Source organism: Carcharodon carcharias, chromosome 32 (genome assembly GCF_017639515.1).
Source record: "Carcharodon carcharias isolate sCarCar2 chromosome 32, sCarCar2.pri, whole genome shotgun sequence".
In the NCBI taxonomy this organism is placed as follows: domain Eukaryota; kingdom Metazoa; phylum Chordata; class Chondrichthyes; order Lamniformes; family Lamnidae; genus Carcharodon; species Carcharodon carcharias.
In genome coordinates, this window is record NC_054498.1 from 10,310,673 (window position 1) to 10,336,180 (window position 25,508).

At 43.1% G+C, this 25,508-nt stretch overlaps 1 protein-coding gene across 4 annotated transcripts in view; it reads right to left on the reverse strand.

Moving 5' to 3' along the window:
- The window catches only part of csk (C-terminal Src kinase), a 133,460-nt gene extending 110,517 nt beyond the window's left edge, over positions 1 to 22,943 (reverse strand). Inside the window, exon 1 of one of the 4 annotated variants that reach the window (XM_041178471.1) lies at positions 22,853 to 22,943. The gene's annotated coding sequence lies outside the window, so the exon portion shown is untranslated. Of the gene's footprint in view, positions 1 to 9,366; positions 9,519 to 22,852 lie in introns of those variants that run through there. The other 3 variants (XM_041178472.1, XM_041178470.1, XM_041178473.1) reach the window with 3 other exon arrangements.
- Between the last annotated feature and the right edge of the window lie 2,565 nt (positions 22,944 to 25,508).

Below are 25,508 nucleotides of genomic sequence, written 5' to 3' on the forward strand. Positions count from 1 at the left end.
GGAACGTCAATCTTGATTTTTTGCACTCAAGTCAAAAAGGAGTGCTAATAAATTAGAAGTTAGCAGCATACTGTAAAAAAACAGCATGACGGCTTCCATTCAGGTTGAAGCGTCAAAGGCGTTACAAAAACAGAAGACAGAAATAATCTTTGTTCTTTTGAAGGATGTTAACTGAGCTTAGTTACACAGAAAGCCTATAATAAACCAGTCAACTTTCTCCGAGTTGGCATTAGGAAAGTGGCATAGCTATCTCTCTATGATAAATATAAACACCATCTTAACTGCCTATCAGCACTTAGCACATTTCAAACAATTCTGATTTAATGCAAGTCGCAAAGGACATGCTAGCAAAGAACATAACTATGCTGAAACATAAAGGAGACAAACAACAGATGACAGGAAGTTAAAAACTAATCACCCATTTACGCTGCCTTCTCCCAGACATACTTTCCACCAATCATTTGTAGTACAGCTGCCATGCCAAAATTTAGTGCATTGACTTGCTTTCTGAATACTAACCAGCATGCTTACATAGAATGATACAGCACTGGAGGTGGTCATTCTCTCATACAGCAACAAGAGCATTTGGTTTTCATTATTAATTTATCTGAAAATGGTTTAGCTCCTGTTTTAATCAAATCAAAAAATGAACAAACTTAAGCAATTTGACATTTCACAAATATAAAATTAGCCTTTCAGGATTAGTGAGGATGTTTTGCAGTAATTATGAAGTCAGTACGCCATTAAAAACCCTTTCAACAAGATGTAACTTTTTACAGTGAGACAAACAGTTTAAGAGTAGAAGTTTTCATCAATCCATTCATCTCCCATTGATTATAGTCTGGGTGGCCCTCAACAGCACATCACCTGAAGAATCGTAGAATCACTGACAGAAACTTAGACGAAAACAGAATTACCTGGAAAAACTCAGCAGGCCTGGCAGCATCGGCAGAGAAGAAAAGAGTTGACGTTTCGAGTCCTCATGACCCTTCAACAGAACTAGTTTCCACATTACTCTGTGCACGTGCAAAGTTGCTATTGCTTTCAGTGGTGCAATGACATCAAACACCAACAGTTTCACCATCATTATCACTCTAAACTCCATGCCTATATGTCAACTGATCCAATATTGCTAGGATCAAAAGGCAAAACTTTGGGATTCTTAGGGTAAACATAGTGCATCTCAATTTTAAGCTTCATATTGTCTGCCTCCTCATTGTTAGGAGCTTGGCAATATTGCCAAGAGGACAGAGCACCAATGCAACAGGCCTTTTGAACAGGCAATGAAGTGCAAAGCTGCCACCGCACCCCAAACATTATTCAGCAGCACACTGACGCTGCAAAAACAAGAAACTTGTCCGTTAAACAGCAGCACTCTCAGTATATCTACAAAGGACAAGCTGCGGCTGTTGAAAAGCTCATTTACAATTCCATTGAAAAGCTTTTCACAGGAAAGGCACAAAAAACTTTGGTCAAAGAAACTTCATTTACTAGTTTTCTGACTTAGCTACAGGGAACACAGCTGAAAAAAGATATCCGTCCTTCAAATGCCAAGTTTCTAAAGGACCCTCCGCAAAACTTTAACACAAAATAATGATGATGAACAAAATATTCCAATATACACGATTTCATACTTTAAAAAGTCAACAGAACCTTCACAGATTTTATGGGAGAAAAAAGATTCAAAAGTAAAATCTGCATTATTCAAAAGTCTTGAACACAAGCATCCTAGTAATCTAAAAGTAAATCTAATGAAACCTCACACTATGACAGGTATACATTAAACATCAGAACAAACAATGAAAACAAGCAAAAACACATTGGGGAGAAAAAACTTTAGAATAGCACAAAACTGGTCATTTATTTTTCAAAATAAAAACTTTAAGCTCAAAACTGAAGTATTAGGCACAGTTGTCTGAGCATTAGAGTCTCATGTAACAGATGAGCAAATATTATGTAAAAATGAACAGATAACCCCCACTTGCTTATAAAACCACAGTATTAGTAGATTACCTAAACTGGTCATTCATTGGAAGAAAAACCCAATGACCCATCACAAAAAGAAACCAAAGTAAGTTTATGGAACCACACACATGGGTACTCTGAAGCCTTTTCTGACATATTTAAAAAGTTTTATAAGTGTGGCCATCCAGCAAGTTAGTGTTTGATGCATTGAATGGATCAGTGGTGACACCATATGCATGCATTCCTTATTTTTGTAAATTTACTGACCTCAGAACACAAACGAGGACACAAATGCTAGAAATTTACAGCACTAAATGCCACTCAAGAGACTGACAACCTTAGTATTTCATTTTACCACTGATCCATTCAAAATTTGAGTCCCATTATTTTCAATTTAGACTGTGTGTGTGAGGAAGTGCGTGGAACATAAACACCAGAGTAGCTGAATGGCCTGTTTCTGTGCTGTAGACTTGATGATGTATTAATGTATACTTGTATCTTCAAAATAAAGAGCTTCTTTTTGGCTAGCTAATCTCCGCCAAGGCAGGAGTGGGCCATCTCTAAGCTATGGTGTAGTGGGAAAGAAAATAGGATGTAACCAAAATTCTCCAGTTCCAAGTGCCTGCATTAATCTCTTTTGGAAAGTCTACATGCATAGTTAGACCATGATACTTTTCAACTATAAAAATAGTCTACTCATCTATCAAAATTCAGTCTTTAGAAACATGCATGAACAATGTTCACATGTCGAGCACAGGAGAACCTTTATGGTCCATGATAATGGCCCAGGTTATCCGGTCTCTAGACCATCAGAGACTGGACGAACAATCCAAGATGAATCCAAGGCCCTGTGGAAGTCCCAATACACTGATTCTGTGGAAATTCCCCAGGAAGTTTGAACATCCAATAGGCAATTCCCCTGCTCCCAGAGATGCTCCGAACAAGTCTCTGACTCTTGGTTTAGAGTCAGAGACAGTGTCCAACACAGTGATTCCAACACTGATCGGAAGTTTTGGGCCAATATCTTGTGTCATATTTTGTTTTATAATGCTTCCTTGAAGTGCCTTGGGACGTTTATTAATTTAAAAGAAGCCATAAGTTGCTGTTATGAAATGTCATGAAGGTGTTACTACCCCTAGCAAATGAAAAAAACCTGAAGAAAAGCAAAAAATGACAGAGGCTGGCAACTTGACTTTTTTCTTGTAAAGATCAGAATGGTGCTTATTGGAAATGCTGGATTCTCTGAAAACAGCATTTCTCAACTTGGCCTAAAAGTGATGGCTGGAAACATTGCAACCTTAAACTCAATCCAATTCAGATACTTTAAATTTACTTACTTGGACACAAAAAATGTTGAAATCAAATTACTATCCAAGTTCATAACCCAATCTTTTCAAAGGCAAATTATACAGAAAGTAGAAAATTAAAAGTGGAGTATCCACCATAAGCCAAAATACAAATTTATGTTGTAACCAGACAATACTTACAAAGCCTACAAAAAGTAAACAGTAATAATACAAAATCCTTCAATTTAATTCAGTTAATGGGTTTAACTGACTTGAAAAATTTGATCTGACTACAAAAATTGACTTCAGATTTCAGTAGGCACGAAACACATTTGGAACCTTAGGGCAAATTCAGATAATCTTATTCAGCAATTCGGCCCAATTCCGTTGAAAAGTAATCTCTCAATTTAGATGTACAATGTGCAATATGTTCAAGTTGGACCCTCCATTACCTAACAGATGGGGAAAACGCCTTTCCATAAGTATTTCCAGATAACAGATAATCTGTTCAGATGCAGTCCATAAGAATACTAGAAAGAGGAGTGAGCCATTCAGTCCCTCAAGCTTGCTCTGTCATTCAACAAAATCATATCAGATGTACCTCAGTTACACCTTCTCACACAATCCCCATATCCCTGGATTCCTTGAGCATCCAAAAGTCTGTCAATCTCTGACTTGGACACTCAACAACTTGAGCATCCACACCTCTCTGCGACAGGGAATTCCAAAGATTCATAAACCTTTGTGCAAAGAAGTTTCTCCTCATTTCAGTTCTAGATGTAGGGGGTTTCAACCAGTTCAGTAAATCTCACAATTTGGCTCAGTTAAAACTCAGAAATTACTGCAGTAAATTGGCTAAATTTAAATGTTTCGCAAAATGAGTATATGATTAAACATGAAATGGCAATCACAGGAAAGACCTGGAATTCTTGACCCTCAAAGCTTAACCAAATCAGAATCAGCAAAACCAAAAAAAAAATGGATCTTTCTGGCCAAAACAGAATATCAGTCAGAGGGGTTATATGAAATTATCCAGTCAAAGCACAACTTGAGTACTGTGTCCAGCTATCGTTGCCAACACAAGGGCATTCAAGCCATGATGATGTTGCTAAGGGCCACAATGATGTTCCCTCATCTTGGAGGTCTCGGATATGTTCAATCCCAAAAGGTGGATCTAAGAGATAATCTAAAGGAGGTATATAAGATAGTAAATGGAAAAAGGTTAAGGCTGGAAAATTGCTTTAAATTAAGCTTTTATTAGGGGGGAGGATTAGAACTAATAAGATAGCAAATTTACGAGTTTTTAAGCCGCATAAAGTGTAACGTGGACCCAGATTTCAGGATCAGCAGCAAAACCGCAGTAAATGTAAAACATAGGATCTAGAAGCAGGAATTGGCCCTTCAAGCCTGCTCTGCCATTTAATAAGATCATGGCTGATCCCATGGAGTGGTCCCAACTCCACTTTGCCATTTTCCCCCATAACCCATCACTCCCTTGTCCATCAAAAATCTGTGTAATTCTACCTCGAATAAATTCAATGACCCAGCCTCCAATGCTCAGAGAAAGAGAATTCCACATAACAACCACTCTTAGAGAGAAAAAAATTCTCATCTCTGCCTTAAAAGGGAGATCTCTTATTCTTAAGCCGTGTCTCCCAGTTCAAGTCTCCCGCATAATTAGAAACATCCTCCCAGTACCTACCCTATCAAATCCCCTCAGGATCTTGTATGTTTCAATAAGGTCACCTCTCATTCTTCTAAAATTCAATGGGCATTGGCCCAACTTCTTCATAGAATAAGGCCCACATCCCAAGAATGAGTTTAATGTTTGCCACTGGCCTTGATGAAAGTTGCCCCAATGGTCTATCAATTTCTATGGCATAGATTTCACCTTTCCTGACATCAGTTTAAATCTGGCACCAAGTTAGACCTCTATGGGTCCAGCAAGTGATGTAACAAAGTAGGGTAAGCAGCCAGTCACATTGAAGTACCCTCACAGAGCAAACCAGGAGGTAAAATGCACCAATTGTTCAACCTAAATTATGTCTTAAAAACAGAGTAAATTAACAATAGGATATACGCACAAGTTAAGCTCCAAAAAAAACCCTAGAACTTTTGCATGTCATGGACAAATTCAATATCTCACAAAATAAAATTGGTTTTAAGGTCATGAGGCTGTTCAGCAGCAATAATGAACTATGTAGATCGTTCAACAAGGTGTCACTTTGAGGGTACTTCCAGCAAGATTTCAGAGCATAAAATGGGACACTTTCTTCCATTCTGTGATTTCTGTTTGACTTCAGTCTGGGGGCTGCCACAGGGCACTCTATAGGGAAGTGCAGAATCACTGATTGCAACTTCTGGATCTCCACATTTAACTGCACATGGACAGACCCCACAAGCTACTGTCAATTTCAGAGGAGTAAAGATGGCAAACGCTGATGGTGCCACTATCATTATTACAACAAACTATGGACCATGGAATTAACTTCAAAATAAGCTACATTTTTACAAGAGGAAATATATTGCCTTGGCAGCAACATACCCTCACAATCCTAATCACAAAGTTCATTCAGGCATTAGGTTTTGTATCAAGTGAATAAAAGGTTTCTCCTTATAAAAAATGAAACATTAATTTTTCACTCAAAAATACACGAATAAAAATTTAAATGACTAAAATTTGACAGCTGAAAACTAGCCAAACATTAAAACTTACAAGACACAAGACCCAAGCTCAAAGATTTAAGAGCAGAGAGCCAAGAAAATCATTAGCATGACAGCCATTTTCAGCTACAACATTTAAATGTATTGCAGAATGGTCTGCGGAAATTTTGAGCTAAGCAATTTTTTTTCTTAATTTCAACAAGGTAACTGCTCACTTGAGGAAAACAGCATCACAATATCCAGCAATGAAGTAACATGTGCTAAGAGTGCAGATTTGAATAGGTAATTTGTTGGCTTGCTGGTGCCAAAAATAAGATTGCTTAAATATATCTAGTGGCATTTCATCTTTTGTGCATTTAAATAGAGCTAAGTTTGGCTTTGACATCTGAGGATATTGGTTGATATCAATACAACCTGCACTTTACTGAAGTGCTGATAAGTGTGGAAGATCTAACAACTAATTCAATCCTCTAATTACTGTGCAACTATGCTAAAACATTATGTAGGTCAGACATATGCTGCAAAGCAAATAAAAACTTGCAAGCAGTTTTTGCAGTGCACAAGAAAGAAATTCAAAAAACTACATTTCTTATCTACCTCCCTTAGTTTACTTAAATAGGATATGCATGCCATCAATAGTCGAACTTCCTTATTCAAGAGTGATATTTTTGAACCCTATTTTTAATCAATTTCTAAGGATAACTGACTTAAGGCTCACACATTTTTTCAGAAACGATTGAACAAACAGGAACAGAGAACATTAGGGGAACTTAAGCTTCCCCAGCTTTAAAAAAGGACAACTAATTTCTATGCCTACCATTGCCCCAGTCCAGAACTGTTAAACAGTTAAAACTTACAAAACGTTGACTAGGATTCAAGTACACAAATACACACTGGGAACCAAATATTATTCTGGTCCATGCACAGAATTCCAAACAACCAAATCACTTCCTATTCACTCCCATGATATACATACTTGATGAAACACTCAAGGGATAATCATGTTGCCTGAACATTTTCTACATAGATTCAGCTACTCAGTGCATCGCATGTTAACCAGCTATTAACCCAAAGGCCCAATTGCATCAAGAGATAGCAACATGTACTATTACACACTTTCAAACCTTCCTGCAAATATTTAAAGTTCCCTAACTTTTTTTTAAAACTTGATTCACTAATTGCCTATTGTTCTGACCAGTCAACCTGGAATGCAGGAAAAATCAAATTATATTTTACAATGCACATAGATTGGGGAATCATTTGCAACTAGCACTCCTCAGTTTTATCAGCAAGAACATGCATTTGTATAACACCTTTAACATTATAAAACGGCTCAAGGCACTTTACAAGCATCAATAAAATCTGACACCAAACCATAGAAGATAGTTCAACAGGTGGCCAAAAGTTTCGTCAGAGGTAGGGTAAGAGGAAAGGAAGGTAGAAAGGTTCTGAGATATAGGGAGGAAATTCCAAAGCTTTAGGGCCTTGTCGGCTGAGGGCATGGCCACCAATGGTGGAGCGATTAAAATCAGGAATGCTAGAAAGGTCAGAATTGGCGGAGTGCTGAGATCTCAGAGGGCTGACATCGGAGGAGGTTATAGAGAGAGAGACAGGGGCAAGGCCAGGGAGGGATTTGAAAACAAAGATCGAGAGTTTTAAAAATCAAAGCACTGCTTAACTGGGAGCCAAATTAGGTCATTGAATACAGTGGAGGTGGGTGAACTGGGCTTGATGTGACTTAAGACAAAGGTAGCAGAGATTTGAATTACTTCAGTATCTGAACCTTCAATTTAGCCAGTAAAATGTTTTAAGTACTTTATTTTAGCCCACACAGCCAATCTACTCTCTGCCAGTCAATAAGTAAATATTGCCCTTTTCAACCATGGAAATCATGAGCTCAGTGAGCCAACAAGTATGAAACAGTTACCCACTCAAAAAATTAAAATCAACTGCCATACATGCTCCCTTGTATCAAGACTCTCCAGCTATCCTCCTTGTGTTGCACTGCAGCACAGGCCTGCATTTCACAGCTCCCACAGGACAGCTAACAAAGGAGTCAAACAGAAACTGAGACATCTGGACACTAATAGTTCACAGTGCATGGCAGATGTAAATGTGGTTCAGGAAAATTAGGCCCACAGAAGGGGCCTTTGATTGAGCAAAGCAGGAACACAGCTCAAATGAAACGATGGAGTTGAAAGGACAGAAGCAATGACAGTACATCCTTTCACATTTACAGGATACTGTGGATTTTACTAGGTTCTTTACATTAAGTCTTCTGCAAGTAGTTTGCACAACTCCAATTTTAGGAAGTTAGGACATTAATGGTAGCAAGGCACTTCAACCAGGGTTTCACATCTACAGATAACTGTATAGACAGGAAAGAATTCACCACAGATCCTAGCACAATGACAATTCTTACTAAAATAAACTGCTCTGGATTGCAGCAGAGTCTTGGATTACAAATGTGAAATTTTAATAATAGCCTCCTGGTATAAACAAACAATTGTAAACTATGGTTCAAACACAAATTAAAATAGTAGCATTTGATTAATTATTTAAAACAGGTTGTGCTACAAACAACTTTAAAGGAAAGACACCGCACACAATTGAAGACGGTCATCAGTCTAATTCAATAAAACCATCATTAAACATGGTTAAAAAGGATGAAACATGGCAGTAAACTAGCATCAAATTATTCTGGAAGGAAGCAACATTCTGTTGGCTCATAAAACATTTAGACTGAACAGCCCAAGGAAGATAGAGAAAGATATTTTGCTTCAATTTTTATTTATAATTTTCTGAACTCGAACTGGAATTTTTGTACATTGCTCGTTTCAATATCAAAAAGGGAAAAAAAATTGCAACATGCTGTCAGAGATATTAAAAAAAAACACATTATACATATCTGCTTCAAAGAGACAAAAGTACCAACACTTTCTATTGCCAATCTTTGGGTCTTTTTAAGGGTTTGTATTTTTCAGTGCAGCAAAGGCTGCATTTTAAAGGCATATGCAGTGGATTTATTTCATTCTTTAAAATAAAAATTGTACTCACAGTGCCTTTCACAAGCTTCAGGACATCCCAAAGCACTTTACTGCCAATGTAAAATCTGAAAAAAGTGTTGTCACTGTTGTAATATGGGAACTATACAGTAACTTAAATATGAGCCTGACACAAGGTCATTTTAGGAACAAGGATTCAAATATAAAACATGTCCAGCAAAGAGTAGGGTGTTTTATTCTTCCCCGTGGAAACGTTGGGGCAGCATTAGACAAGGTAAACGTTCTTCATTTCAAACTATGGACTTTGAAAATATGTTTTTCCAAAATAGTGTTATCTGGGTCATACACTAGCAATTCTACTAGGACAACACTTAAAACAAGTACACGTCATCTTTCCCATCATTGGCAAAATATCCATTTCAAAGATTTGAACACCACCCACCTACCTTCCAATGTTATTGAGTCAGGAACTCGACAGTGTGAAACAAACTCTGCCATGTTTAAACAAGCGGGTGGCAGGCACTTTTCAACTCCTTTGCAAAAAGTCAAACTGCACACATATTTCATGTTGTTCACAATTGGGAAGCATATCAGTTTAAGCAGCACCAATAATTTTCCTCATCATCCTTTATGCTTTGAACCACACAATTGCAGCAGGAGCAGCCTACGTCAGGGGGGTCACATCTTCTGCCAATAATCAAGGCAACGTGTCAGCATGCTAGTGAACCGTGTCACATCATATCCTGCTCTTAACCAAAAATTCCCACTAGTACTTTGCAGCAGAGTTCATTAGACAGCTAGAAGTAGTACAAACCTGGCTATTTGCTCCTCAATGGACTAAAACTCAAATCATCTTCCGGTCTGTCTTGTTTAAAATTTTCCTTTAACTTACAGTAAATGCAAACTAACCCACACATTACAGCTAGAGTTAAATATTCTCATTTCCTAGCCCTAAAGGAATCATAATTACTGTGCTATACAATACAGGTGAATGGAGTAGAAAGGCTATAATTTGTCAGGGGTTGAAATAGCATCGAGAACCTAGATTAAATTGCAGCCTCATGAATCACTTCAAACCACCTTTAACATTACACTACAGTCTTAATAAAATTTAAACAATGTTGATAGTGTTCATTGTAATTTCTTCACTATTAAACTAACAGGCTACTGGAATGTCATTACAGCAATCAAACACAGATTCTTAGGAGTGGGGACAAGATTAAAAATAACCTGGGAAACATTTCATAACTGTTACATTCTGAACAGATTCAAAAGAGAGAATTTCAGGTACGAATATTGCCCATACCGTAAAACAATATTACAAGTCAAGTATTCACATACGAGATACATTCATAGTGCTTTTTGCAATTTTATTTAGTCATTTGTGATTAGCATAACAGACGATCATTAGTATGCTTGCTGTTAATGCATACATTATGTCTGCAAAGAATTATTCCCCATTTTCTGGTTGATGGTCAATGAGACATAGTTCTTCTTTAAAGCTAAGAGATTATGCATGACAACCAAACCTTCAAGCATTATTGAGGAAATAATGGTGATCTTTACTGAGACACTGAACAAGTTTGTTTATCTTTGCTTCAATTTGTAACCCTGGAGAAAAAATTGGAAATGTTATAAAATTGCAGTTTTTAAATCATGCTTAAAACGTCTGCATTCAGGGATACAGCTCAAAAACGAACCCCTAGTACCATATAAGAATTCAAATGACTCCTGCATTATAAATACATCACTGAATTCTAACATTTTATAATAGTGTGCTTTGTGATAACACTAATAGATTTCATAGATGCTATCCTTATTAGCCTAATATAAGCAACATGTCTTGCATATCACTACATCTATCTACTATGCATGCCAGATATTGGATGATATTGGAATACTGTCTTGTTTGAACACCTGAAGCTGTTTGCGTCATGCCTATTTGAAATGTCAACTGGTCATTTAGCTTGCCCTTGGTTCCTCACTGCCAGGCTGACAACAGATTGGTATCCTGTGAGCCACTGCGTCAAGTTTAAAATTAGAAGTGAACATCCAGTCAATGTAATTTATGGAAAACAGAAAAAGTAATGATCCTGATTCCACAAAAGTAGCCCTATCCCCACCACCCACCTCCCCTTCAAGATTTTGTTCAATAAATTCTTGCTCTCCATTCCACATGAGCTGCCCTAACCAAAGTTTAGCCTTATATTAAGAACAGACATGCAATAGATAGTTGATCAGGCACATAGCATTGGCTGGACCATAGATCAGAATTATATGGATCAAGGAATTCAGGTAAAAGACACTTCTTTAATGAGAAATCAAATAATATTCATGACCTTTGCTCCGAGACAAAGGGAAGTTGGTAAGTAATGTATGATTCATGCTGTAAGGATCCAGTTCCTACATCTTTTTGCAGGTTGATATACAATGTTTTTCACACAACTGTCCTGTGCATTAACATGTCAAAACACAGCCTTCAATATTTTAAACTTCACTTTATAAATTGTTTAATCTCCAAAATTAGCTATGGCAACATGTACAAAACTAAACCATGAAGCAATTTTCATTCACAGGATACATAGCTTCAAGACATAAGTATCACCTTGTTATGGGTCCTCAGAACATCCCAAAACATGTTACATAAAATTAATGACTTTTGAAGGTAAGCAAATATTGCAATCAACTTATACACAGTGAGCCAAATGACAAGATCAATTCTTTGGTCATGAGAAATAAATGTTGGGCAGGACACCAGGAGAACTCCACTGCTTCTGCTTGAGTGGTGCCATGGGTTTTTTTTTTTTTACAGCCATCTGAAGGCAAATTGGGCCTCAGTTTTGCAGCTCACCCAAAAGGCAGCACTGCACTCGTGTCAACCTGGATTGTGTACTCATATTGTAAACGTATGTATTATTTCATACCATCCTTTAGTTTACTGCACATTTAAAACTGTGTCACAACCAAAGAGTTCTGATCAGCACAGGAAGATTACATTTTGCCTGATTAATAACTTGTTGGGATGTTTGGATATTTCTGTTCCACAAATGAGAAGGCTATCCTAACAGAAGATACCGTACGTCAATATTCACTGCAAATTAAAATCCAAAAATTGTTTATATTTGACAAAGAATATTGAAGGCGTATGAGGCAGGGAGAGGAGGATTAAGTAGCAAGAAAAAAAAATGTGGTTAAAGTCTTTTTTTTAAAAGAAACTACATTCTGCTCTCAAAATGTAAAAAAAAGTGTTTTGGATTCATTTGCCTTATCAAATCACACAAGCATCAAAATCAATGGAACAACTCCGATCTCCACTCAACATTGAAATGTGTCACATTTCAGCAAGTCTAAAAACAGTAGATGTCTAATGTAAGCAGAAAAAAATTAAATATTCAGGTTCCTTTTTTTTTAAAAATTCATTCATGGGATGTGGACTTCACTGGCTGGACCAGCATTTATCGCCCATCCTTAGTTGCCCTTGAGAAAGTGGTGGTGAGCTGCCTTCATGAACCACTGCAGTCCATGTGGTGTAGATATACCCAGTGCTGTTAGGAAGGGAATTCCAGGATTTTGACCCAGCGACAGCACAGGAACAGTGATATATTTCCAAGACAGGATTAAGAGTGACTTAGATGGGAACATCACCACCTGGAAGTTCCCCCTCCATCTGTCCTTCTAGATGGTAGAGGTCATGCATTTGGAAGGTGCCATCTAAGGAGCCTTGGTGAATTCCTGCAATGCATCTTGCAGACGGTACACACTGCTGCTACTGTGCGTCGGTGGTGGAGGAAATGAATGTGGTGCCAATCAAGCGGGCTACTTTATCCTGGACGGTATCAAGCTTCTTGTGTTGTGGGAGCTGCACTCATTCAGGCAACTGGGGAGAATTCCATCACACTTCTGACTTGGGCCGAGTAGATGGTGGACAGGCTTTGGGGAATCAGGTGGAGAGTTACTTGTCACAGGATTCCTAGGTGACCTGCTCTTGTACCCAATCTTTATATGGCTAGTCCAGTTCAGTTTCTGGTCAATGGTAACCCCCCCTCCAACCAAGGAAGTTGATAATGGGGGATTCAGCAATTGTAATGTCATGCGACAATGGTTAGATTCTTTCTTCTTGGAGATGGTCATTGCCTGGGGCATGTGTGGCGTAAATGTTACTTGCCAGTTGTCAATCCAAACCTGGATATTGTCCAGGACTTGCAGTATCTGGACATGGGTTGCTTCAGTATCTAAGGAGTTGCGAACGATGCTGAACAATGTGCAATCATCAGTGAACATCCCCACTTCTGACCTTAGGATGGAACGAAGGTCATTGATGAAGTGGCTGAAGGTGGTTGGGCTGAGGACTCTACCCTGAGGAACTCCTGCAATGATGTCCTGGAGACAAGATGACTGACCTCCAACAAGCACAGCCATCTTCCTTTGTGCTGGGTATGACTCCAACCATTGGAGAGTTTTCCCTCCCCGATTCCCATTGACTCCAGTTTTGCTAGGACTCCTTAATGCCGCACTCTGTCAAACGCGGCCTTGATGTCAAGGGCAGTCACTCTCACCTTGGAAGCTCAGCTCTTTTGTCCATGTTTGACACAAGGCAGTAATGAGGTCAGGAGCTGAATGGCCCTGGCGGAACCCAAACTGGGCGTCAGTGAACAGGTTATTGCTAAGCAAGTGCCACTTGATAGCACTGTTGATGACCCCTTCCATTACTTTACTGATGATCGAGTGTAACTGATGGGGTGGTAATTGACCAGGTTGAATTTGTCCTGCTTTTTGTGTGCAGGACAAACCTAGGCAATTTTCCACATAGCCAAGTAGATGCCAGTGATGGAGCTGTACTGGAACAGCTTGGCTAGAGGCGGAGCAAGTTCTAAAGCACAAGTCTTCAGCACTATTGTGGGAATATTGTCAGGACCCATATCCTTTGCAGTATCCAGTGCCTTCAGCAGTTTCTTGATACCACATGAAATGAGCTGAACTGGCTGAAGACTGGCACATGATGCTGGGAGCCTCCGGAGGCCGAGATGGATCATCCACTCAGCACTTCTGGCTGAAGATTGTAACAAATGCTTCAGGCTTATCTTTTGCACTGATGTGCTGGGTTCCCCCATCATTGAGGATGAGGATATGTGTGGAGCCTCCTCCTCCAATGAGTTATTTAATTGTCCACCAACATTCACGACTGGATGCGCCAGGATTGCAGAGCTTGGATCTGATCCACTGGTTGTGGGATCACTTAGCTCTATTACTTGCTGCTTATGTTGTATGGCACACAAGTAGTCCTGATTTATAGTTTCACCAGGTTGGCATCTCATTTTTAGGTATGCCTGATGCTGCTCCTGGCATGCCTACCTGTACTTTTCATTGAACCAGGGCTGATCCCCTGGCCTGGTGTTAATGGCATGGTGGGGGATATACCAGGCCATGAGGTTACAGATTGCGTTTGAGTACAATTCTGCTGCTGGTGATGGCCCACAGCACCTCATGAATGCCCAGTCTGGAGTTGCTAGATCTGTTCAAAATTTATCCCATTTAACACGGTGGTAGTGCCACACAACACGATGGAAGGTATCATCGATGTGAAGGCGGAACTTTGTCTCCACAATGACTGTGCGGTGGTCACTCCTACCAATAGTGTCATGGACAGATGTATCTGCGGCAGGCAGGTTGGCGAGGATGAGGTCAAGTATATTTTCCCCTCTTGTTGGTACTCTCACCACCTGCCACAGACCCAGTCTAGCAGCTATGTCCTTTAGGATTTGGCCAGCTCAGTCAGTGGTGGTGCTACCGAGCCACCCTTGGTGATGGACATTGAAGTCCTCCCTTCCAGAGTACATGCTATACCCTTGCCACTCTTAGTGCTTACTTTTACCATAACGATTTATATTTAATATCCAATGAACTATGACAACCATCCCACCTGAAGTGTACAAATGTTACAAGGTGCTATGCAAAGGTTCATTCCTCTGACCTTTAAAAATGCAAATGCAGACAACAATCAGTGAACAATGCATGCAGTGAAAACCTTAGCAAATTTACATATAAAGTTGATAGGAAAGTTCAAAAAAAAGCACAAGTAACTGCACAATTCAGCATTTGAAATTGTTCATACAGCATGAATTAGTATATCAAGCATCTAGGTACTTTGAAAAAAACTATCAAGATTTTTGTGGATAATGGCAAATATTAAAGGGAATTGAAGGAACATCTGGTAACCACTGCACAATTTTCAAATGTCATTAAAACATTTTAGAGGTATGGCTTGTATTATTCATTCTCAGGGTGTAGGTGACACTGGCAAGACTGGAATTTATTACACATCCCTGTTGTGGCACAAGTGGGTTGCTTGCTCGGTGGCAGAGGGCAGTTAAGAGTCAACTGTATTGGCGTGGGGCTAGAGTTGCATTAAGTACTAATGAGGCAAGGATGCAAGCCAACCAGTTGGGCTCTTTAGTTTTATACTGATAGCAAGATTTTTATTTCCAGATGTTACTTTTCAGTAAACTGAATTCAAATTCTTTAACAGCCATAGTGAGATCTGAACCCATATTCTCTGGATCATTAATCTAGTAATTTAACCAATATGCTACTACACCCACAGCCACAATGTAGATATGAAGATGACCAAAAAGTCTATCGTCAAAAGTTAAGATGAATGCTCACCCGGAAAACTGTAAAACCTATCAAGCCGTTCCAACAGTCTATAAAAATAACAAAAAGTGTTTCTGAACTTGCACTAAATGTTGCAGAAACAGAATGTTTGAAAACAAAAATAAATGAATTCACAACTTTTACTGCACAATATCACTAGGGTCTCCAGCAAAAACTACAAATTGTCTTTAGAGGATCTTTAAAATCATTCAAACTCATATGCATACTGTCAAAAATAAATTGAAGGAGGCAAAACCCTACAGCATTAAGCTCTTTGGGATAGAGGAATTCAAAAGAAACTTCCCACATTTCATTATCAGGACAAACCAATATAGGTAAAATATAGGCTTTCCTTCTCTCTTCCCACTACACCCCTTCCCCACTAAAACACATTTTATTGAGCAGTGTATAATTAACTGGAGAGTTAAACTCAGGCATTTTGTTCCCATCAAGAATTAAACTAATGACTCAGTGAATGCAAGCTTTTGTGTTGCAATAGACATACGTCAGATTAAAGAGCCATTGAGAGGCAAGCATGTCAGTTTGATTTGACTTCTGAACTTCAAAATGAGAGCTGCTGAAAAATGAGGGAAAACCAACTCTCCAAAATCACAAATGCACTGCTTTTAAAATTGACACTTTGGTACAGTTCACAATCTGGGCAGATTTTTCTAATCAGCCCCCAGGTTAGAAAGGTTATTATCAACATCAGCAAGAGTAGATAGATACTGTTTCACATGGGTGAGCTGTAGAGGTTGGTGTGTCAAATATTGTGACATCCAGGACGAGCATTGAAAAAAACAAACAGTTCTAATTTCTGGCATTTCCATATACAATGTTCACCCGTGGATTTTGCATGCCCATTAAGGAATCCACTCATCGGCAAGATATTTGCATAGTTTAGAAGAGATTACAGAACATAATAGATCCTTTTTTCAAGCTCTTGGCGCTTTAGGTACTGATCAGTCAATACACTAGATTCACTGAAATGCAATCATTCTTTGCAAGTTATATTTTATAGCATAAGCAGTTCCAATATAACCTGTGCATTTTTGCACAAAATGTATGGTCATGTAAAAACAGTCCAGTTAAAAGTAACCTTCGGGCATCAGACACTTACAAAATCACAAACCAACGTGCAGCCTGAAAACATTAATCGAGACCAAACAAACTGTACAGCTGGCATAGCAGCAACTTATAACTAAATGTTTCTCCTACGAGTGCATAGCACAAACTGCAAGGATTCAGACTCTGAAAAGAGATGTAAAATTTAAAGGTAAAAACACAAAATTCTGGAAAACACTTTCCATCTTGAAAGATCGACCTGAAACCTGGATTCCATTTCTCACTCCACAGATGCTGCCAGACCTGCAGAGCGTTTCCAGAGTGCTCTGTTTTAATTGTTAAGATCTGAGTGCTCACTCCTGTGCTTACTCAGAAGAAACCAAATCACTTTAATGGTAACTGGTGTATTTAAATGATCAACAAACCAAAAGTAAAGACAAGAGTGGAAAATGTTACAGACTGAAACTTTGTCTGTTACTGGAGTCTTAATTTAGAATCAAAAACAACACAAGCACTATTATAATCTGATGTGATCACCTCAATCTATATAAGTGAGAGACCACAGATTTCTCCATTTTAAATAGAATGCAGGAGAAAATTAACAAGATCATATCTCAGACATTCAAATTCCACTTGACAGCTACAAACTACTAAAAGCACCTGACCATCATTACATGCTTATGATCACACTACAGAAGCCAATTTTGTCTATTCTGAAACTTTTTTTTAATGATTCTACCTCATACAGTGCTTACTTAAAGTTAATAACCGCTTTGTCTTAAAGTACACCCAGAATATATAAAAAGCTAAATTTAGGTGAACTTACCACCCAATTTGAAATGGCTCAGAGCTCAAATGCTATAGAAATACACAAGTAAATTCCAGTCACTGTGCATCCTCCACACAGGTTTACACTTTAACATTCTCAATGCTCATGTGAAGAATTCATTCTTTCCCAAGAATTGCAGCATAAAGCAGATATTTACAAAAAAAAATGAATATAGGCAGGGGATAAGTCACACACCAACTGAAATGCACCTTTTTTTTGACAAGTGTAATTTTTATATTTCCCTGAAATTCCATTTCACCATCAGCTCTTTGCAAGTATTAAAACGTAACAAGAATTCAGACACAATGCTCGAGGCTCACATGGTTTTACTAGACAAATACGAACTAGTATAACTCAAACCTACCAACCCTATCTGTTTCAGCCGAGTATCTGGCATATTCTGACATGAATACTCAAGTTAACGCTTCTGGTTGCTGATGCTGAAAAAGACACTCATTAAAAAACAAAAGGCAAGCATCATTGTTTCTGTTTTGTCTATAAAGTTATGTGATCTAAATTATTTAACAAGGTTTAAGGTCCAGAACTCATTAGTTGCTCAATAATTTATGAATTCAACATTTAGTGTTGATACAGTTAGCACACATCTCTTGTACTTGAATTGCAAATTCACAAAATTAAACTCAGTTGAGACTCCAGACACTTCCCTGAATACTCAAGAAAAATGTCAGTATGTGCACAGGCCATGTTTGTGGAAATCAGATGACCAGCTACAAAAAGAGCAAAGGGATACTTAATTGAGGAGCTCAAAATCATGAGGGGTTTTGATAGAGTAAATAATGAGAAGCTGTTTCCACTGGCAAAATGTTTTGGATACTTAAGGAATTAAGGAAACTGGGCATAGTGCAAGAAAGTGGAGTGAGGTAGATGATCAGCCATAATCGTAATAACTGGTGGAACAGGCCAAAGGGACAAATGATCTCGCCGTGCTTCTATTTCTTATGTTCTAATGGAATCAAATCATCGAGATTTAAGATAATTGGCAAAAGAACCTCTGGGGAGATCCCTTACGCAGCAAGTTACCATGATTTGGAATGTCTGAAAGGGCAGTAAAAGCAAATTCAACATTAACTTCCAAAAGGGAATTGGATAAATGATTCAAGGGAAAAATTTTACAGGATGATGGGAAAAGTGCAAGGGAGTGGACTAACTAGATAGCTCTTTCAAAGAGTCTTCAAAGGAATGATGGGACAAATCTTCTGTACTGTACTAATCTATGATTCTATGATCAAGTTTGACTCAACAGAACTACAAATATGGCCAACTTTAATGCATCGTTAGAGTAATCACCACACGAACAGTGAGCAATTACAAAAGAAAATGCATGCAGGTATTAATAGAAAAAAGTAATCCATCTCCAGAAGTGGTAATTGAAGTTCATGAATAACAGCATTTAAGAGTGAATCAGATTAATATCTTTGGTGTTTCAGGGCACGGGAAGAGCAGAGAAACAGAATTAGAGATAACCACTCTGATGTAGAATTGGCACAAGTATGTCAGGCCATATCATCTCTGCTCTGCTGAAATGTGCAACTTTTTGGTATGAAATTCCACTGCTAACATTTGCTCCAAGTGGACTGTTCAGTCAGCAAACTACATTTGGTGAATCATGAATGGAGGAGCTCTGAGAAAAAGGGTGATTAAAAATCAAATCTCTCAACTAACTGTCCACTTCAAGGCATGTTCTCCCTGTTAAAATTATCAGGGTTAGTAAGTGGGTCTGGAGCTACACTGATGCAGCTACAAGCTAGAAACCCTCCCTACCTAGAGATGTTTTCAAACCATAGACTTACACAACACAGGAGGCTATTGCACTAATCACATCTGGGCTGGCTGTTTAGGAGCACAACCAAAATCAAACACTACCATATACACTCCCCTTCATTTTTCTGCCTTGACTATTTATCTAGTTTTGCTTAAGTCTCTGCCTCAGCTACTCACATGACCAAACTACAACAGTCTATGTAAAGAAAACTCTCAAGCTCACTGTCGATGAGAAATTTAAACTAATGACCTCTCATCACAAACTCCTAACAACAGGAAATAGTCATGCCCTGTGAAATCCTTCATAACTTTAAAAATCTCTTAGCTTCTCTGATCCAGAGCAAACTGCAGCACCATGGGTTTCTATGTAACTATATGGTAGTGTCCCTTCTCTGGCATCTACCTGCTGAATCAATGTTGTATGCTCACACTGCCTTTCTATAGCGCACCACCCAGTAACCACCACAAAGCACCATTTTGACACTAAAGTACTTCAAAACATCCTGATGTCATGAAGTGTGCTAAATAAATGCGTCTTTTTAATGCCTCTCATTACATAATGCAAGAATACTGCAGTTGATTTACCCCCAAAATAACTTTACATACCTTGAATGCATTTAATAAAATAGACACATCTATAATTAAGCTCTCCACAACTGAGATAAAACCTGACCCTTCATAAAGAAATTGCATAATTAATAAAAATTTTAAGTTCAACACAACACAGGAGACAAATTTTAATTATTGGTGTGGAGGCAGGGGTGTGGAGGTAGAGTGACGGTGAGGACATGGAACATGACACTTCCCAGCACCGCCAAGGGGGGGGGGGGGGGGGGGGGGGGGGGGGGGTCGGACCCAGCATTGCCAAGGGTGGGGGGGGGTCAGCCCCAATTCCACCAAGTGGGGGGGGGGTTGGGGGACCCGGCTCCGCCAGGGGCAGGGGTTGGGTGGTGGGGGGGTGACCAACTCCGCCAGGGGCAGGGGGGTGACCAACTCCGCCAGGGGCAGGGGGGTGACCAACTCCGCCAGGGGCAGGGGGGTGACCAACTCCGCCAGGGGCAGGGGGGTGACCAACTCCGCCAGGGGCAGGGGGGTGACCAACTCCGCCAGGGGCAGGGGGGTGACCAACTCCGCCAGGGGCAGGGGGGTGACCAACTCCGCCAGGGGCAGGGGGGTGACCAACTCCGCCAGGGGCAGGGGGGTGACCAACTCCGCCAGGGGCAGGGGGGTGACCAACTCCGCCAGGGGCAGGGGGGTGACCAACTCCGCCAGGGGCAGGGGGGTGACCAACTCCGCCAGGGGCAGGGGGGTGACCAACTCCGCCAGGGGCAGGGGGGTGACCAACTCCGCCAGGGGCAGGGGGGTGACCAACTCCGCCAGGGGCAGGGGGGTGACCAACTCCGCCAGGGGCAGGGGGGTGACCAACTCCGCCAGGGGCAGGGGGGGTGACCAACTCCGCCAGGGGCAGGGGGGTGACCAACTCCGCCAGGGGCAGGGGGGTGACCAACTCCGCCAGGGGCAGGGGGGTGACCAACTCCGCCAGGGGCAGGGGGGTGACCAACTCCGCCAGGGGCAGGGGGGTGACCAACTCCGCCAGGGGCAGGGGGGTGACCAACTCCGCCAGGGGCAGGGGGGTGACCAACTCCGCCAGGGGCAGGGGGGTGACCAACTCCGCCAGGGGCAGGGGGGTGACCAACTCCGCCAGGGGCAGGGGGGTGACCAACTCCGCCAGGGGCAGGGGGGTGACCAACTCCGCCAGGGGCAGGGGGGTGACCAACTCCGCCAGGGGCAGGGGGGTGACCAACTCCGCCAGGGGCAGGGGGGTGACCAACTCCGCCAGGGGCAGGGGGGTGACCAACTCCGCCAGGGGCAGGGGGGTGACCAACTCCGCCAGGGGCAGGGGGGTGACCAACTCCGCCAGGGGCAGGGGGGTGACCAACTCCGCCAGGGGCAGGGGGGTGACCAACTCCGCCAGGGGCAGGGGGGTGACCAACTCCGCCAGGGGCAGGGGGGTGACCAACTCCGCCAGGGGCAGGGGGGTGACCAACTCCGCCAGGGGCAGGGGGGTGACCAACTCCGCCAGGGGCAGGGGGGTGACCAACTCCGCCAGGGGCAGGGGGGTGACCAACTCCGCCAGGGGCAGGGGGGTGACCAACTCCGCCAGGGGCAGGGGGGGTGACCAACTCCGCCAGGGGCAGGGGGGTGACCAACTCCGCCAGGGGCAGGGGGGTGACCAACTCCGCCAGGGGCAGGGGGGTGACCAACTCCGCCAGGGGCAGGGGGGTGACCAACTCCGCCAGGGGCAGGGGGGTGACCAACTCCGCCAGGGGCAGGGGGGTGACCAACTCCGCCAGGGGCAGGGGGGTGACCAACTCCGCCAGGGGCAGGGGGGGTGACCAACTCCGCCAGGGGCAGGGGGGTGACCAACTCCGCCAGGGGCAGGGGGGTGACCAACTCCGCCAGGGGGAGGGGGGTGACCAACTCCGCCAGGGGGAGGGGGGTGACCAACTCCGCCAGGGGGAGGGGGGTGACCAACTCCGCCAGGGGGAGGGGGGTGACCAACTCCGCCAGGGGGAGGGGGGTGACCAACTCCGCCAGGGGGAGGGGGGTGACCAACTCCGCCAGGGGGAGGGGGGTGACCAACTCCGCCAGGGGGAGGGGGGTGACCAACTCCGCCAGGGGGAGGGGGGTGACCAACTCCGCCAGGGGGAGGGGGGTGACCAACTCCGCCAGGGGGAGGGGGGTGACCAACTCCGCCAGGGGGAGGGGGGTGACCAACTCCGCCAGGGGGAGGGGGGTGACCAACTCCGCCAGGGGGAGGGGGGTGACCAACTCCGCCAGGGGGAGGGGGGTGACCAACTCCGCCAGGGGGAGGGGGGTGACCAACTCCGCCAGGGGGAGGGGGGTGACCAACTCCGCCAGGGGGAGGGGGGTGACCAACTCCGCCAGGGGGAGGGGTGACCAACTCCGCCAGGGGGAGGGGTGACCAACTCCGCCAGGGGGAGGGGTGACCAACTCCGCCAGGGGGAGGGGTGACCAACTCCGCCAGGGGGAGGGGTTGGGGGGGGGGGGGGTGACCAACTCCGCCAGGGGGAGGGGTTGGGGGGGGGGGGGGGGTGACCAACTCCGCCCGGGGGAGGGGCTGGGGGGGGGGGGGGTGACCAACTCCGCCAGGGGGAGGGGTTGGGGGGGGCCCAGCTTCGCCAGGGGGTTGGGGTTGGAGGGGGCAGCTCCGCCAGAGGGGAGGGGAGGGGGGGGGGGGGGCAGCTCCGCCTGGGTGGGGAGACCTCCACCTCGGAGCTCCACCTCCACGGGAGGCCCGGCGAGTGGGGCGCTCACCACCCCAGGCACCTTCCTTATAACAACGCGCCGCAGGAGTCCCTCCCACCCCCTCCGCTCACACTCTCTCTCTCTCTCTCTCTCTCACACACAGACACAAAACAGGCCTCAGGTAACCCACTGTAACCCGGCTCGGATATCAAATACCGTTTGGCGGCCTGAGGCCTCTGCTACCGGCTGACGAACTGACCGGCTGAAGGAAGGTAGCTCACTGGTCAGTTACTTATCTACCTCCCCCCCACCGCCCCCCCCCCAATCACACTCACCTTGTCCGCCACCGCTCGAGCTTCTCCGTCTCGCTCGCTCCGTGCAACCGCCCGGGCGCAGTGCTGGGCGGGTCCTCGCGACGTCCGCCCGCCAGCCATCCAATCAAAGCCACGCTCTGCCGCCCACCTATTGGAGGCTCTCCCCCCCCCCCCCCTCCTCCGCCACTTTGATTGACTTGAACTCAGTCCAATGGGTCTCATTGATTTTTTTTTTCACTCTATAGCCCCCGTCCGGTCCAGCCAATAGGCAAAGCGTTTCCTTGTCTCATCATGATTGGCCGCCGCTTGGACCAATCGGATCACCGCGCCGCGCTCGCCTCTCCATTGGCTGAGGATGATGAGCCGGCCAATCGCTATTCCGCTCCGCTCGCAGCTGCCAATAGAACTACAGAATCGTTGCAGCGCAGAAGAAGGCCATTCAACCCATCGCGTCCTTGCTGGCTTTCCTCAGGAGCAATTTAAATGCTGCCCCTCAGCCCACATACCTGCACATTCCTCCTTATCAGTTAATTGGAAAATGTAGAAAACTTTACGGCGCAGCAGGAGGCCACTCTGCCCATCGTGTCTAAGCCGGCCCTAAAACGATCTCCCTGCTTATTCCATAAATAAAAGCAAAATACCGCGGATGCTGGAAACCTGAAACAGAAGTAAAAATAGCTGGAAAAACTCAGCAGGTCTGACAGCATCTGCAGAGAGGAACACAGTTAACGTTTCGAGTCCGTGTGACTCTTCAACAGAACTGAGGAAATAGAGAAATGAGGTGAAATATAAGCTGGTGGGTGGTGGGAGGTGGAACAGGTAGAGCTGGATAGGGGGCCAGTGATAGGTGGAGGCAAAGAAGAGATTGCCAAAGATGTCATAGACAAAAAGACAAAGGGGTGTTGCCGGCGGTGATATTAGCTAAGGAATGGGCTAATGATGACATTAAGGGTAGAAAAGCCTTGCCTATTCCCATCAGTGTGGAGGAGAGATGAGAGGGCAATGAATCAGTGTCACTCAATAATTCACCAATCACCATTGAGTCCACAGCTGAGTCTAAGCTGGGAAAATTCAATGTTATGAATTAAAAATATAACATAAAAAGCAGTTTCAGCTGGCAATAATGCCACAAAAAGATTGATCTAATCCTCGGTACTTTATTCAGGCAAAAGCACTGGCATGAAAATTGAATATGTTGCAATAAAGTGAAATGACTGGTTAAATAAAGTTCTGTGATAAAAACAGAAAATGCTGGAAAAACTCAGCAGGTCTGACAGCATCCTGTGGAGAGGGAAACAGACTTAATGTTTCAAGTCCATACGACTCTCCTTCAGAAGAGCCCTGAAGAAGAAACGTTAACTCTGTTTCTCTCTCCAAAGATGCTGTCAGACCAGCTGAGTTTTTCCAGCATTTTCTGTTTTTATTTCAGATTTCCAGCATCTGCATTGTTTTGCTTTTATCTTAAATTAATGTTCTGGGTTCAGGGTAGGATGACCCATATTTTCCAAACCTAATCTGAGGACATATAGGGTAGGAGCACGGCATCAAAACCCCTTGGGCTATATGTAATGAATATTGGAAATGTTAACTGTATTTTTAAATGTAATGAGTAACATACAACATTGGAATAAACTGATTTGGTTTTGCACCTTATGTAATGTCAACTTTGAACGGTCATGTGCTTTTATAAATTTTATGAATAAAGCATATTTTTGGTAACAAAAAGCATCTTTATTCACATATTTACACACTAGAATCACAAATATGTAGGAAAAATACTGCGGCTGCTGAAAATCTGAAACACAGGAATTGCTGGAAATATCCAGGGAGGGCCTCTGAGCCTGCCTGCTGCCCTGGCCCCTGTTCTGCCACAGAGAGGCTATCTCCAAGCAGATAAACCATCCACCACCACCTCCAGAAGACTCAAGGCCGACTGGAAAATCCCACTTGGCCACCTTCAATTGGCTTTAAGTGTCTCTTACTAAGTCTGATTGCCTAGCCGTTGAATGAGGGTGGGTATCCCTGTTGACGCCGTCCCTGCAGCTGGCCTCTGCTCCTAATCCCACCGGGACCTAAAATTCATGTCCATCATTTAAGGCCAGTGACCTTTCTTCAAAAGAGGGGAAAGTTTGAAATGTAATGAGTTTTGACTAAAAATCACTGACCTTTGTGTGGAATTTAATGCCCTACCCCGAGGCAAGTTTGGTGGTCGGAGGCATTTAGTTAGGCAGGAAGGTGGCAGATGGGGATCCCACAACTTTCCTGCAGTCCATGCGGTGTAGTTACACCCACAGGAAGAGAGTTCCAGGATTTTGACCCAGCGACAGTGAAGGAACGGTGATATATTCCCAAGTCAGGATTATGAGTGACTTGGAGGGGAACTTCCAGGTGGTGGTGTTCCCATGTGTCTGCTGCCCTTGTCCTTCTAGATGGCAGTGGTTTGGAAGGTGCTGTCTAAAAAGCCTTGGTGAAGTCCTGCAGTGCATCTTGTGGATGGTACACATACTGCTGCTACTGTGGTGAAGGGAGTGAATGTTTATGGATGGGTGCTAAGCAGGCTGCTTTGTCCTGGATGGTGTCAATCTTCTTGAGTGTTGTGGGAGCTGCACTCATCCAGGCAAGTGAAGAGTATTCCATCACACTCCTGACTTGTACCTTGTAGATGGTGGAAAGGCTT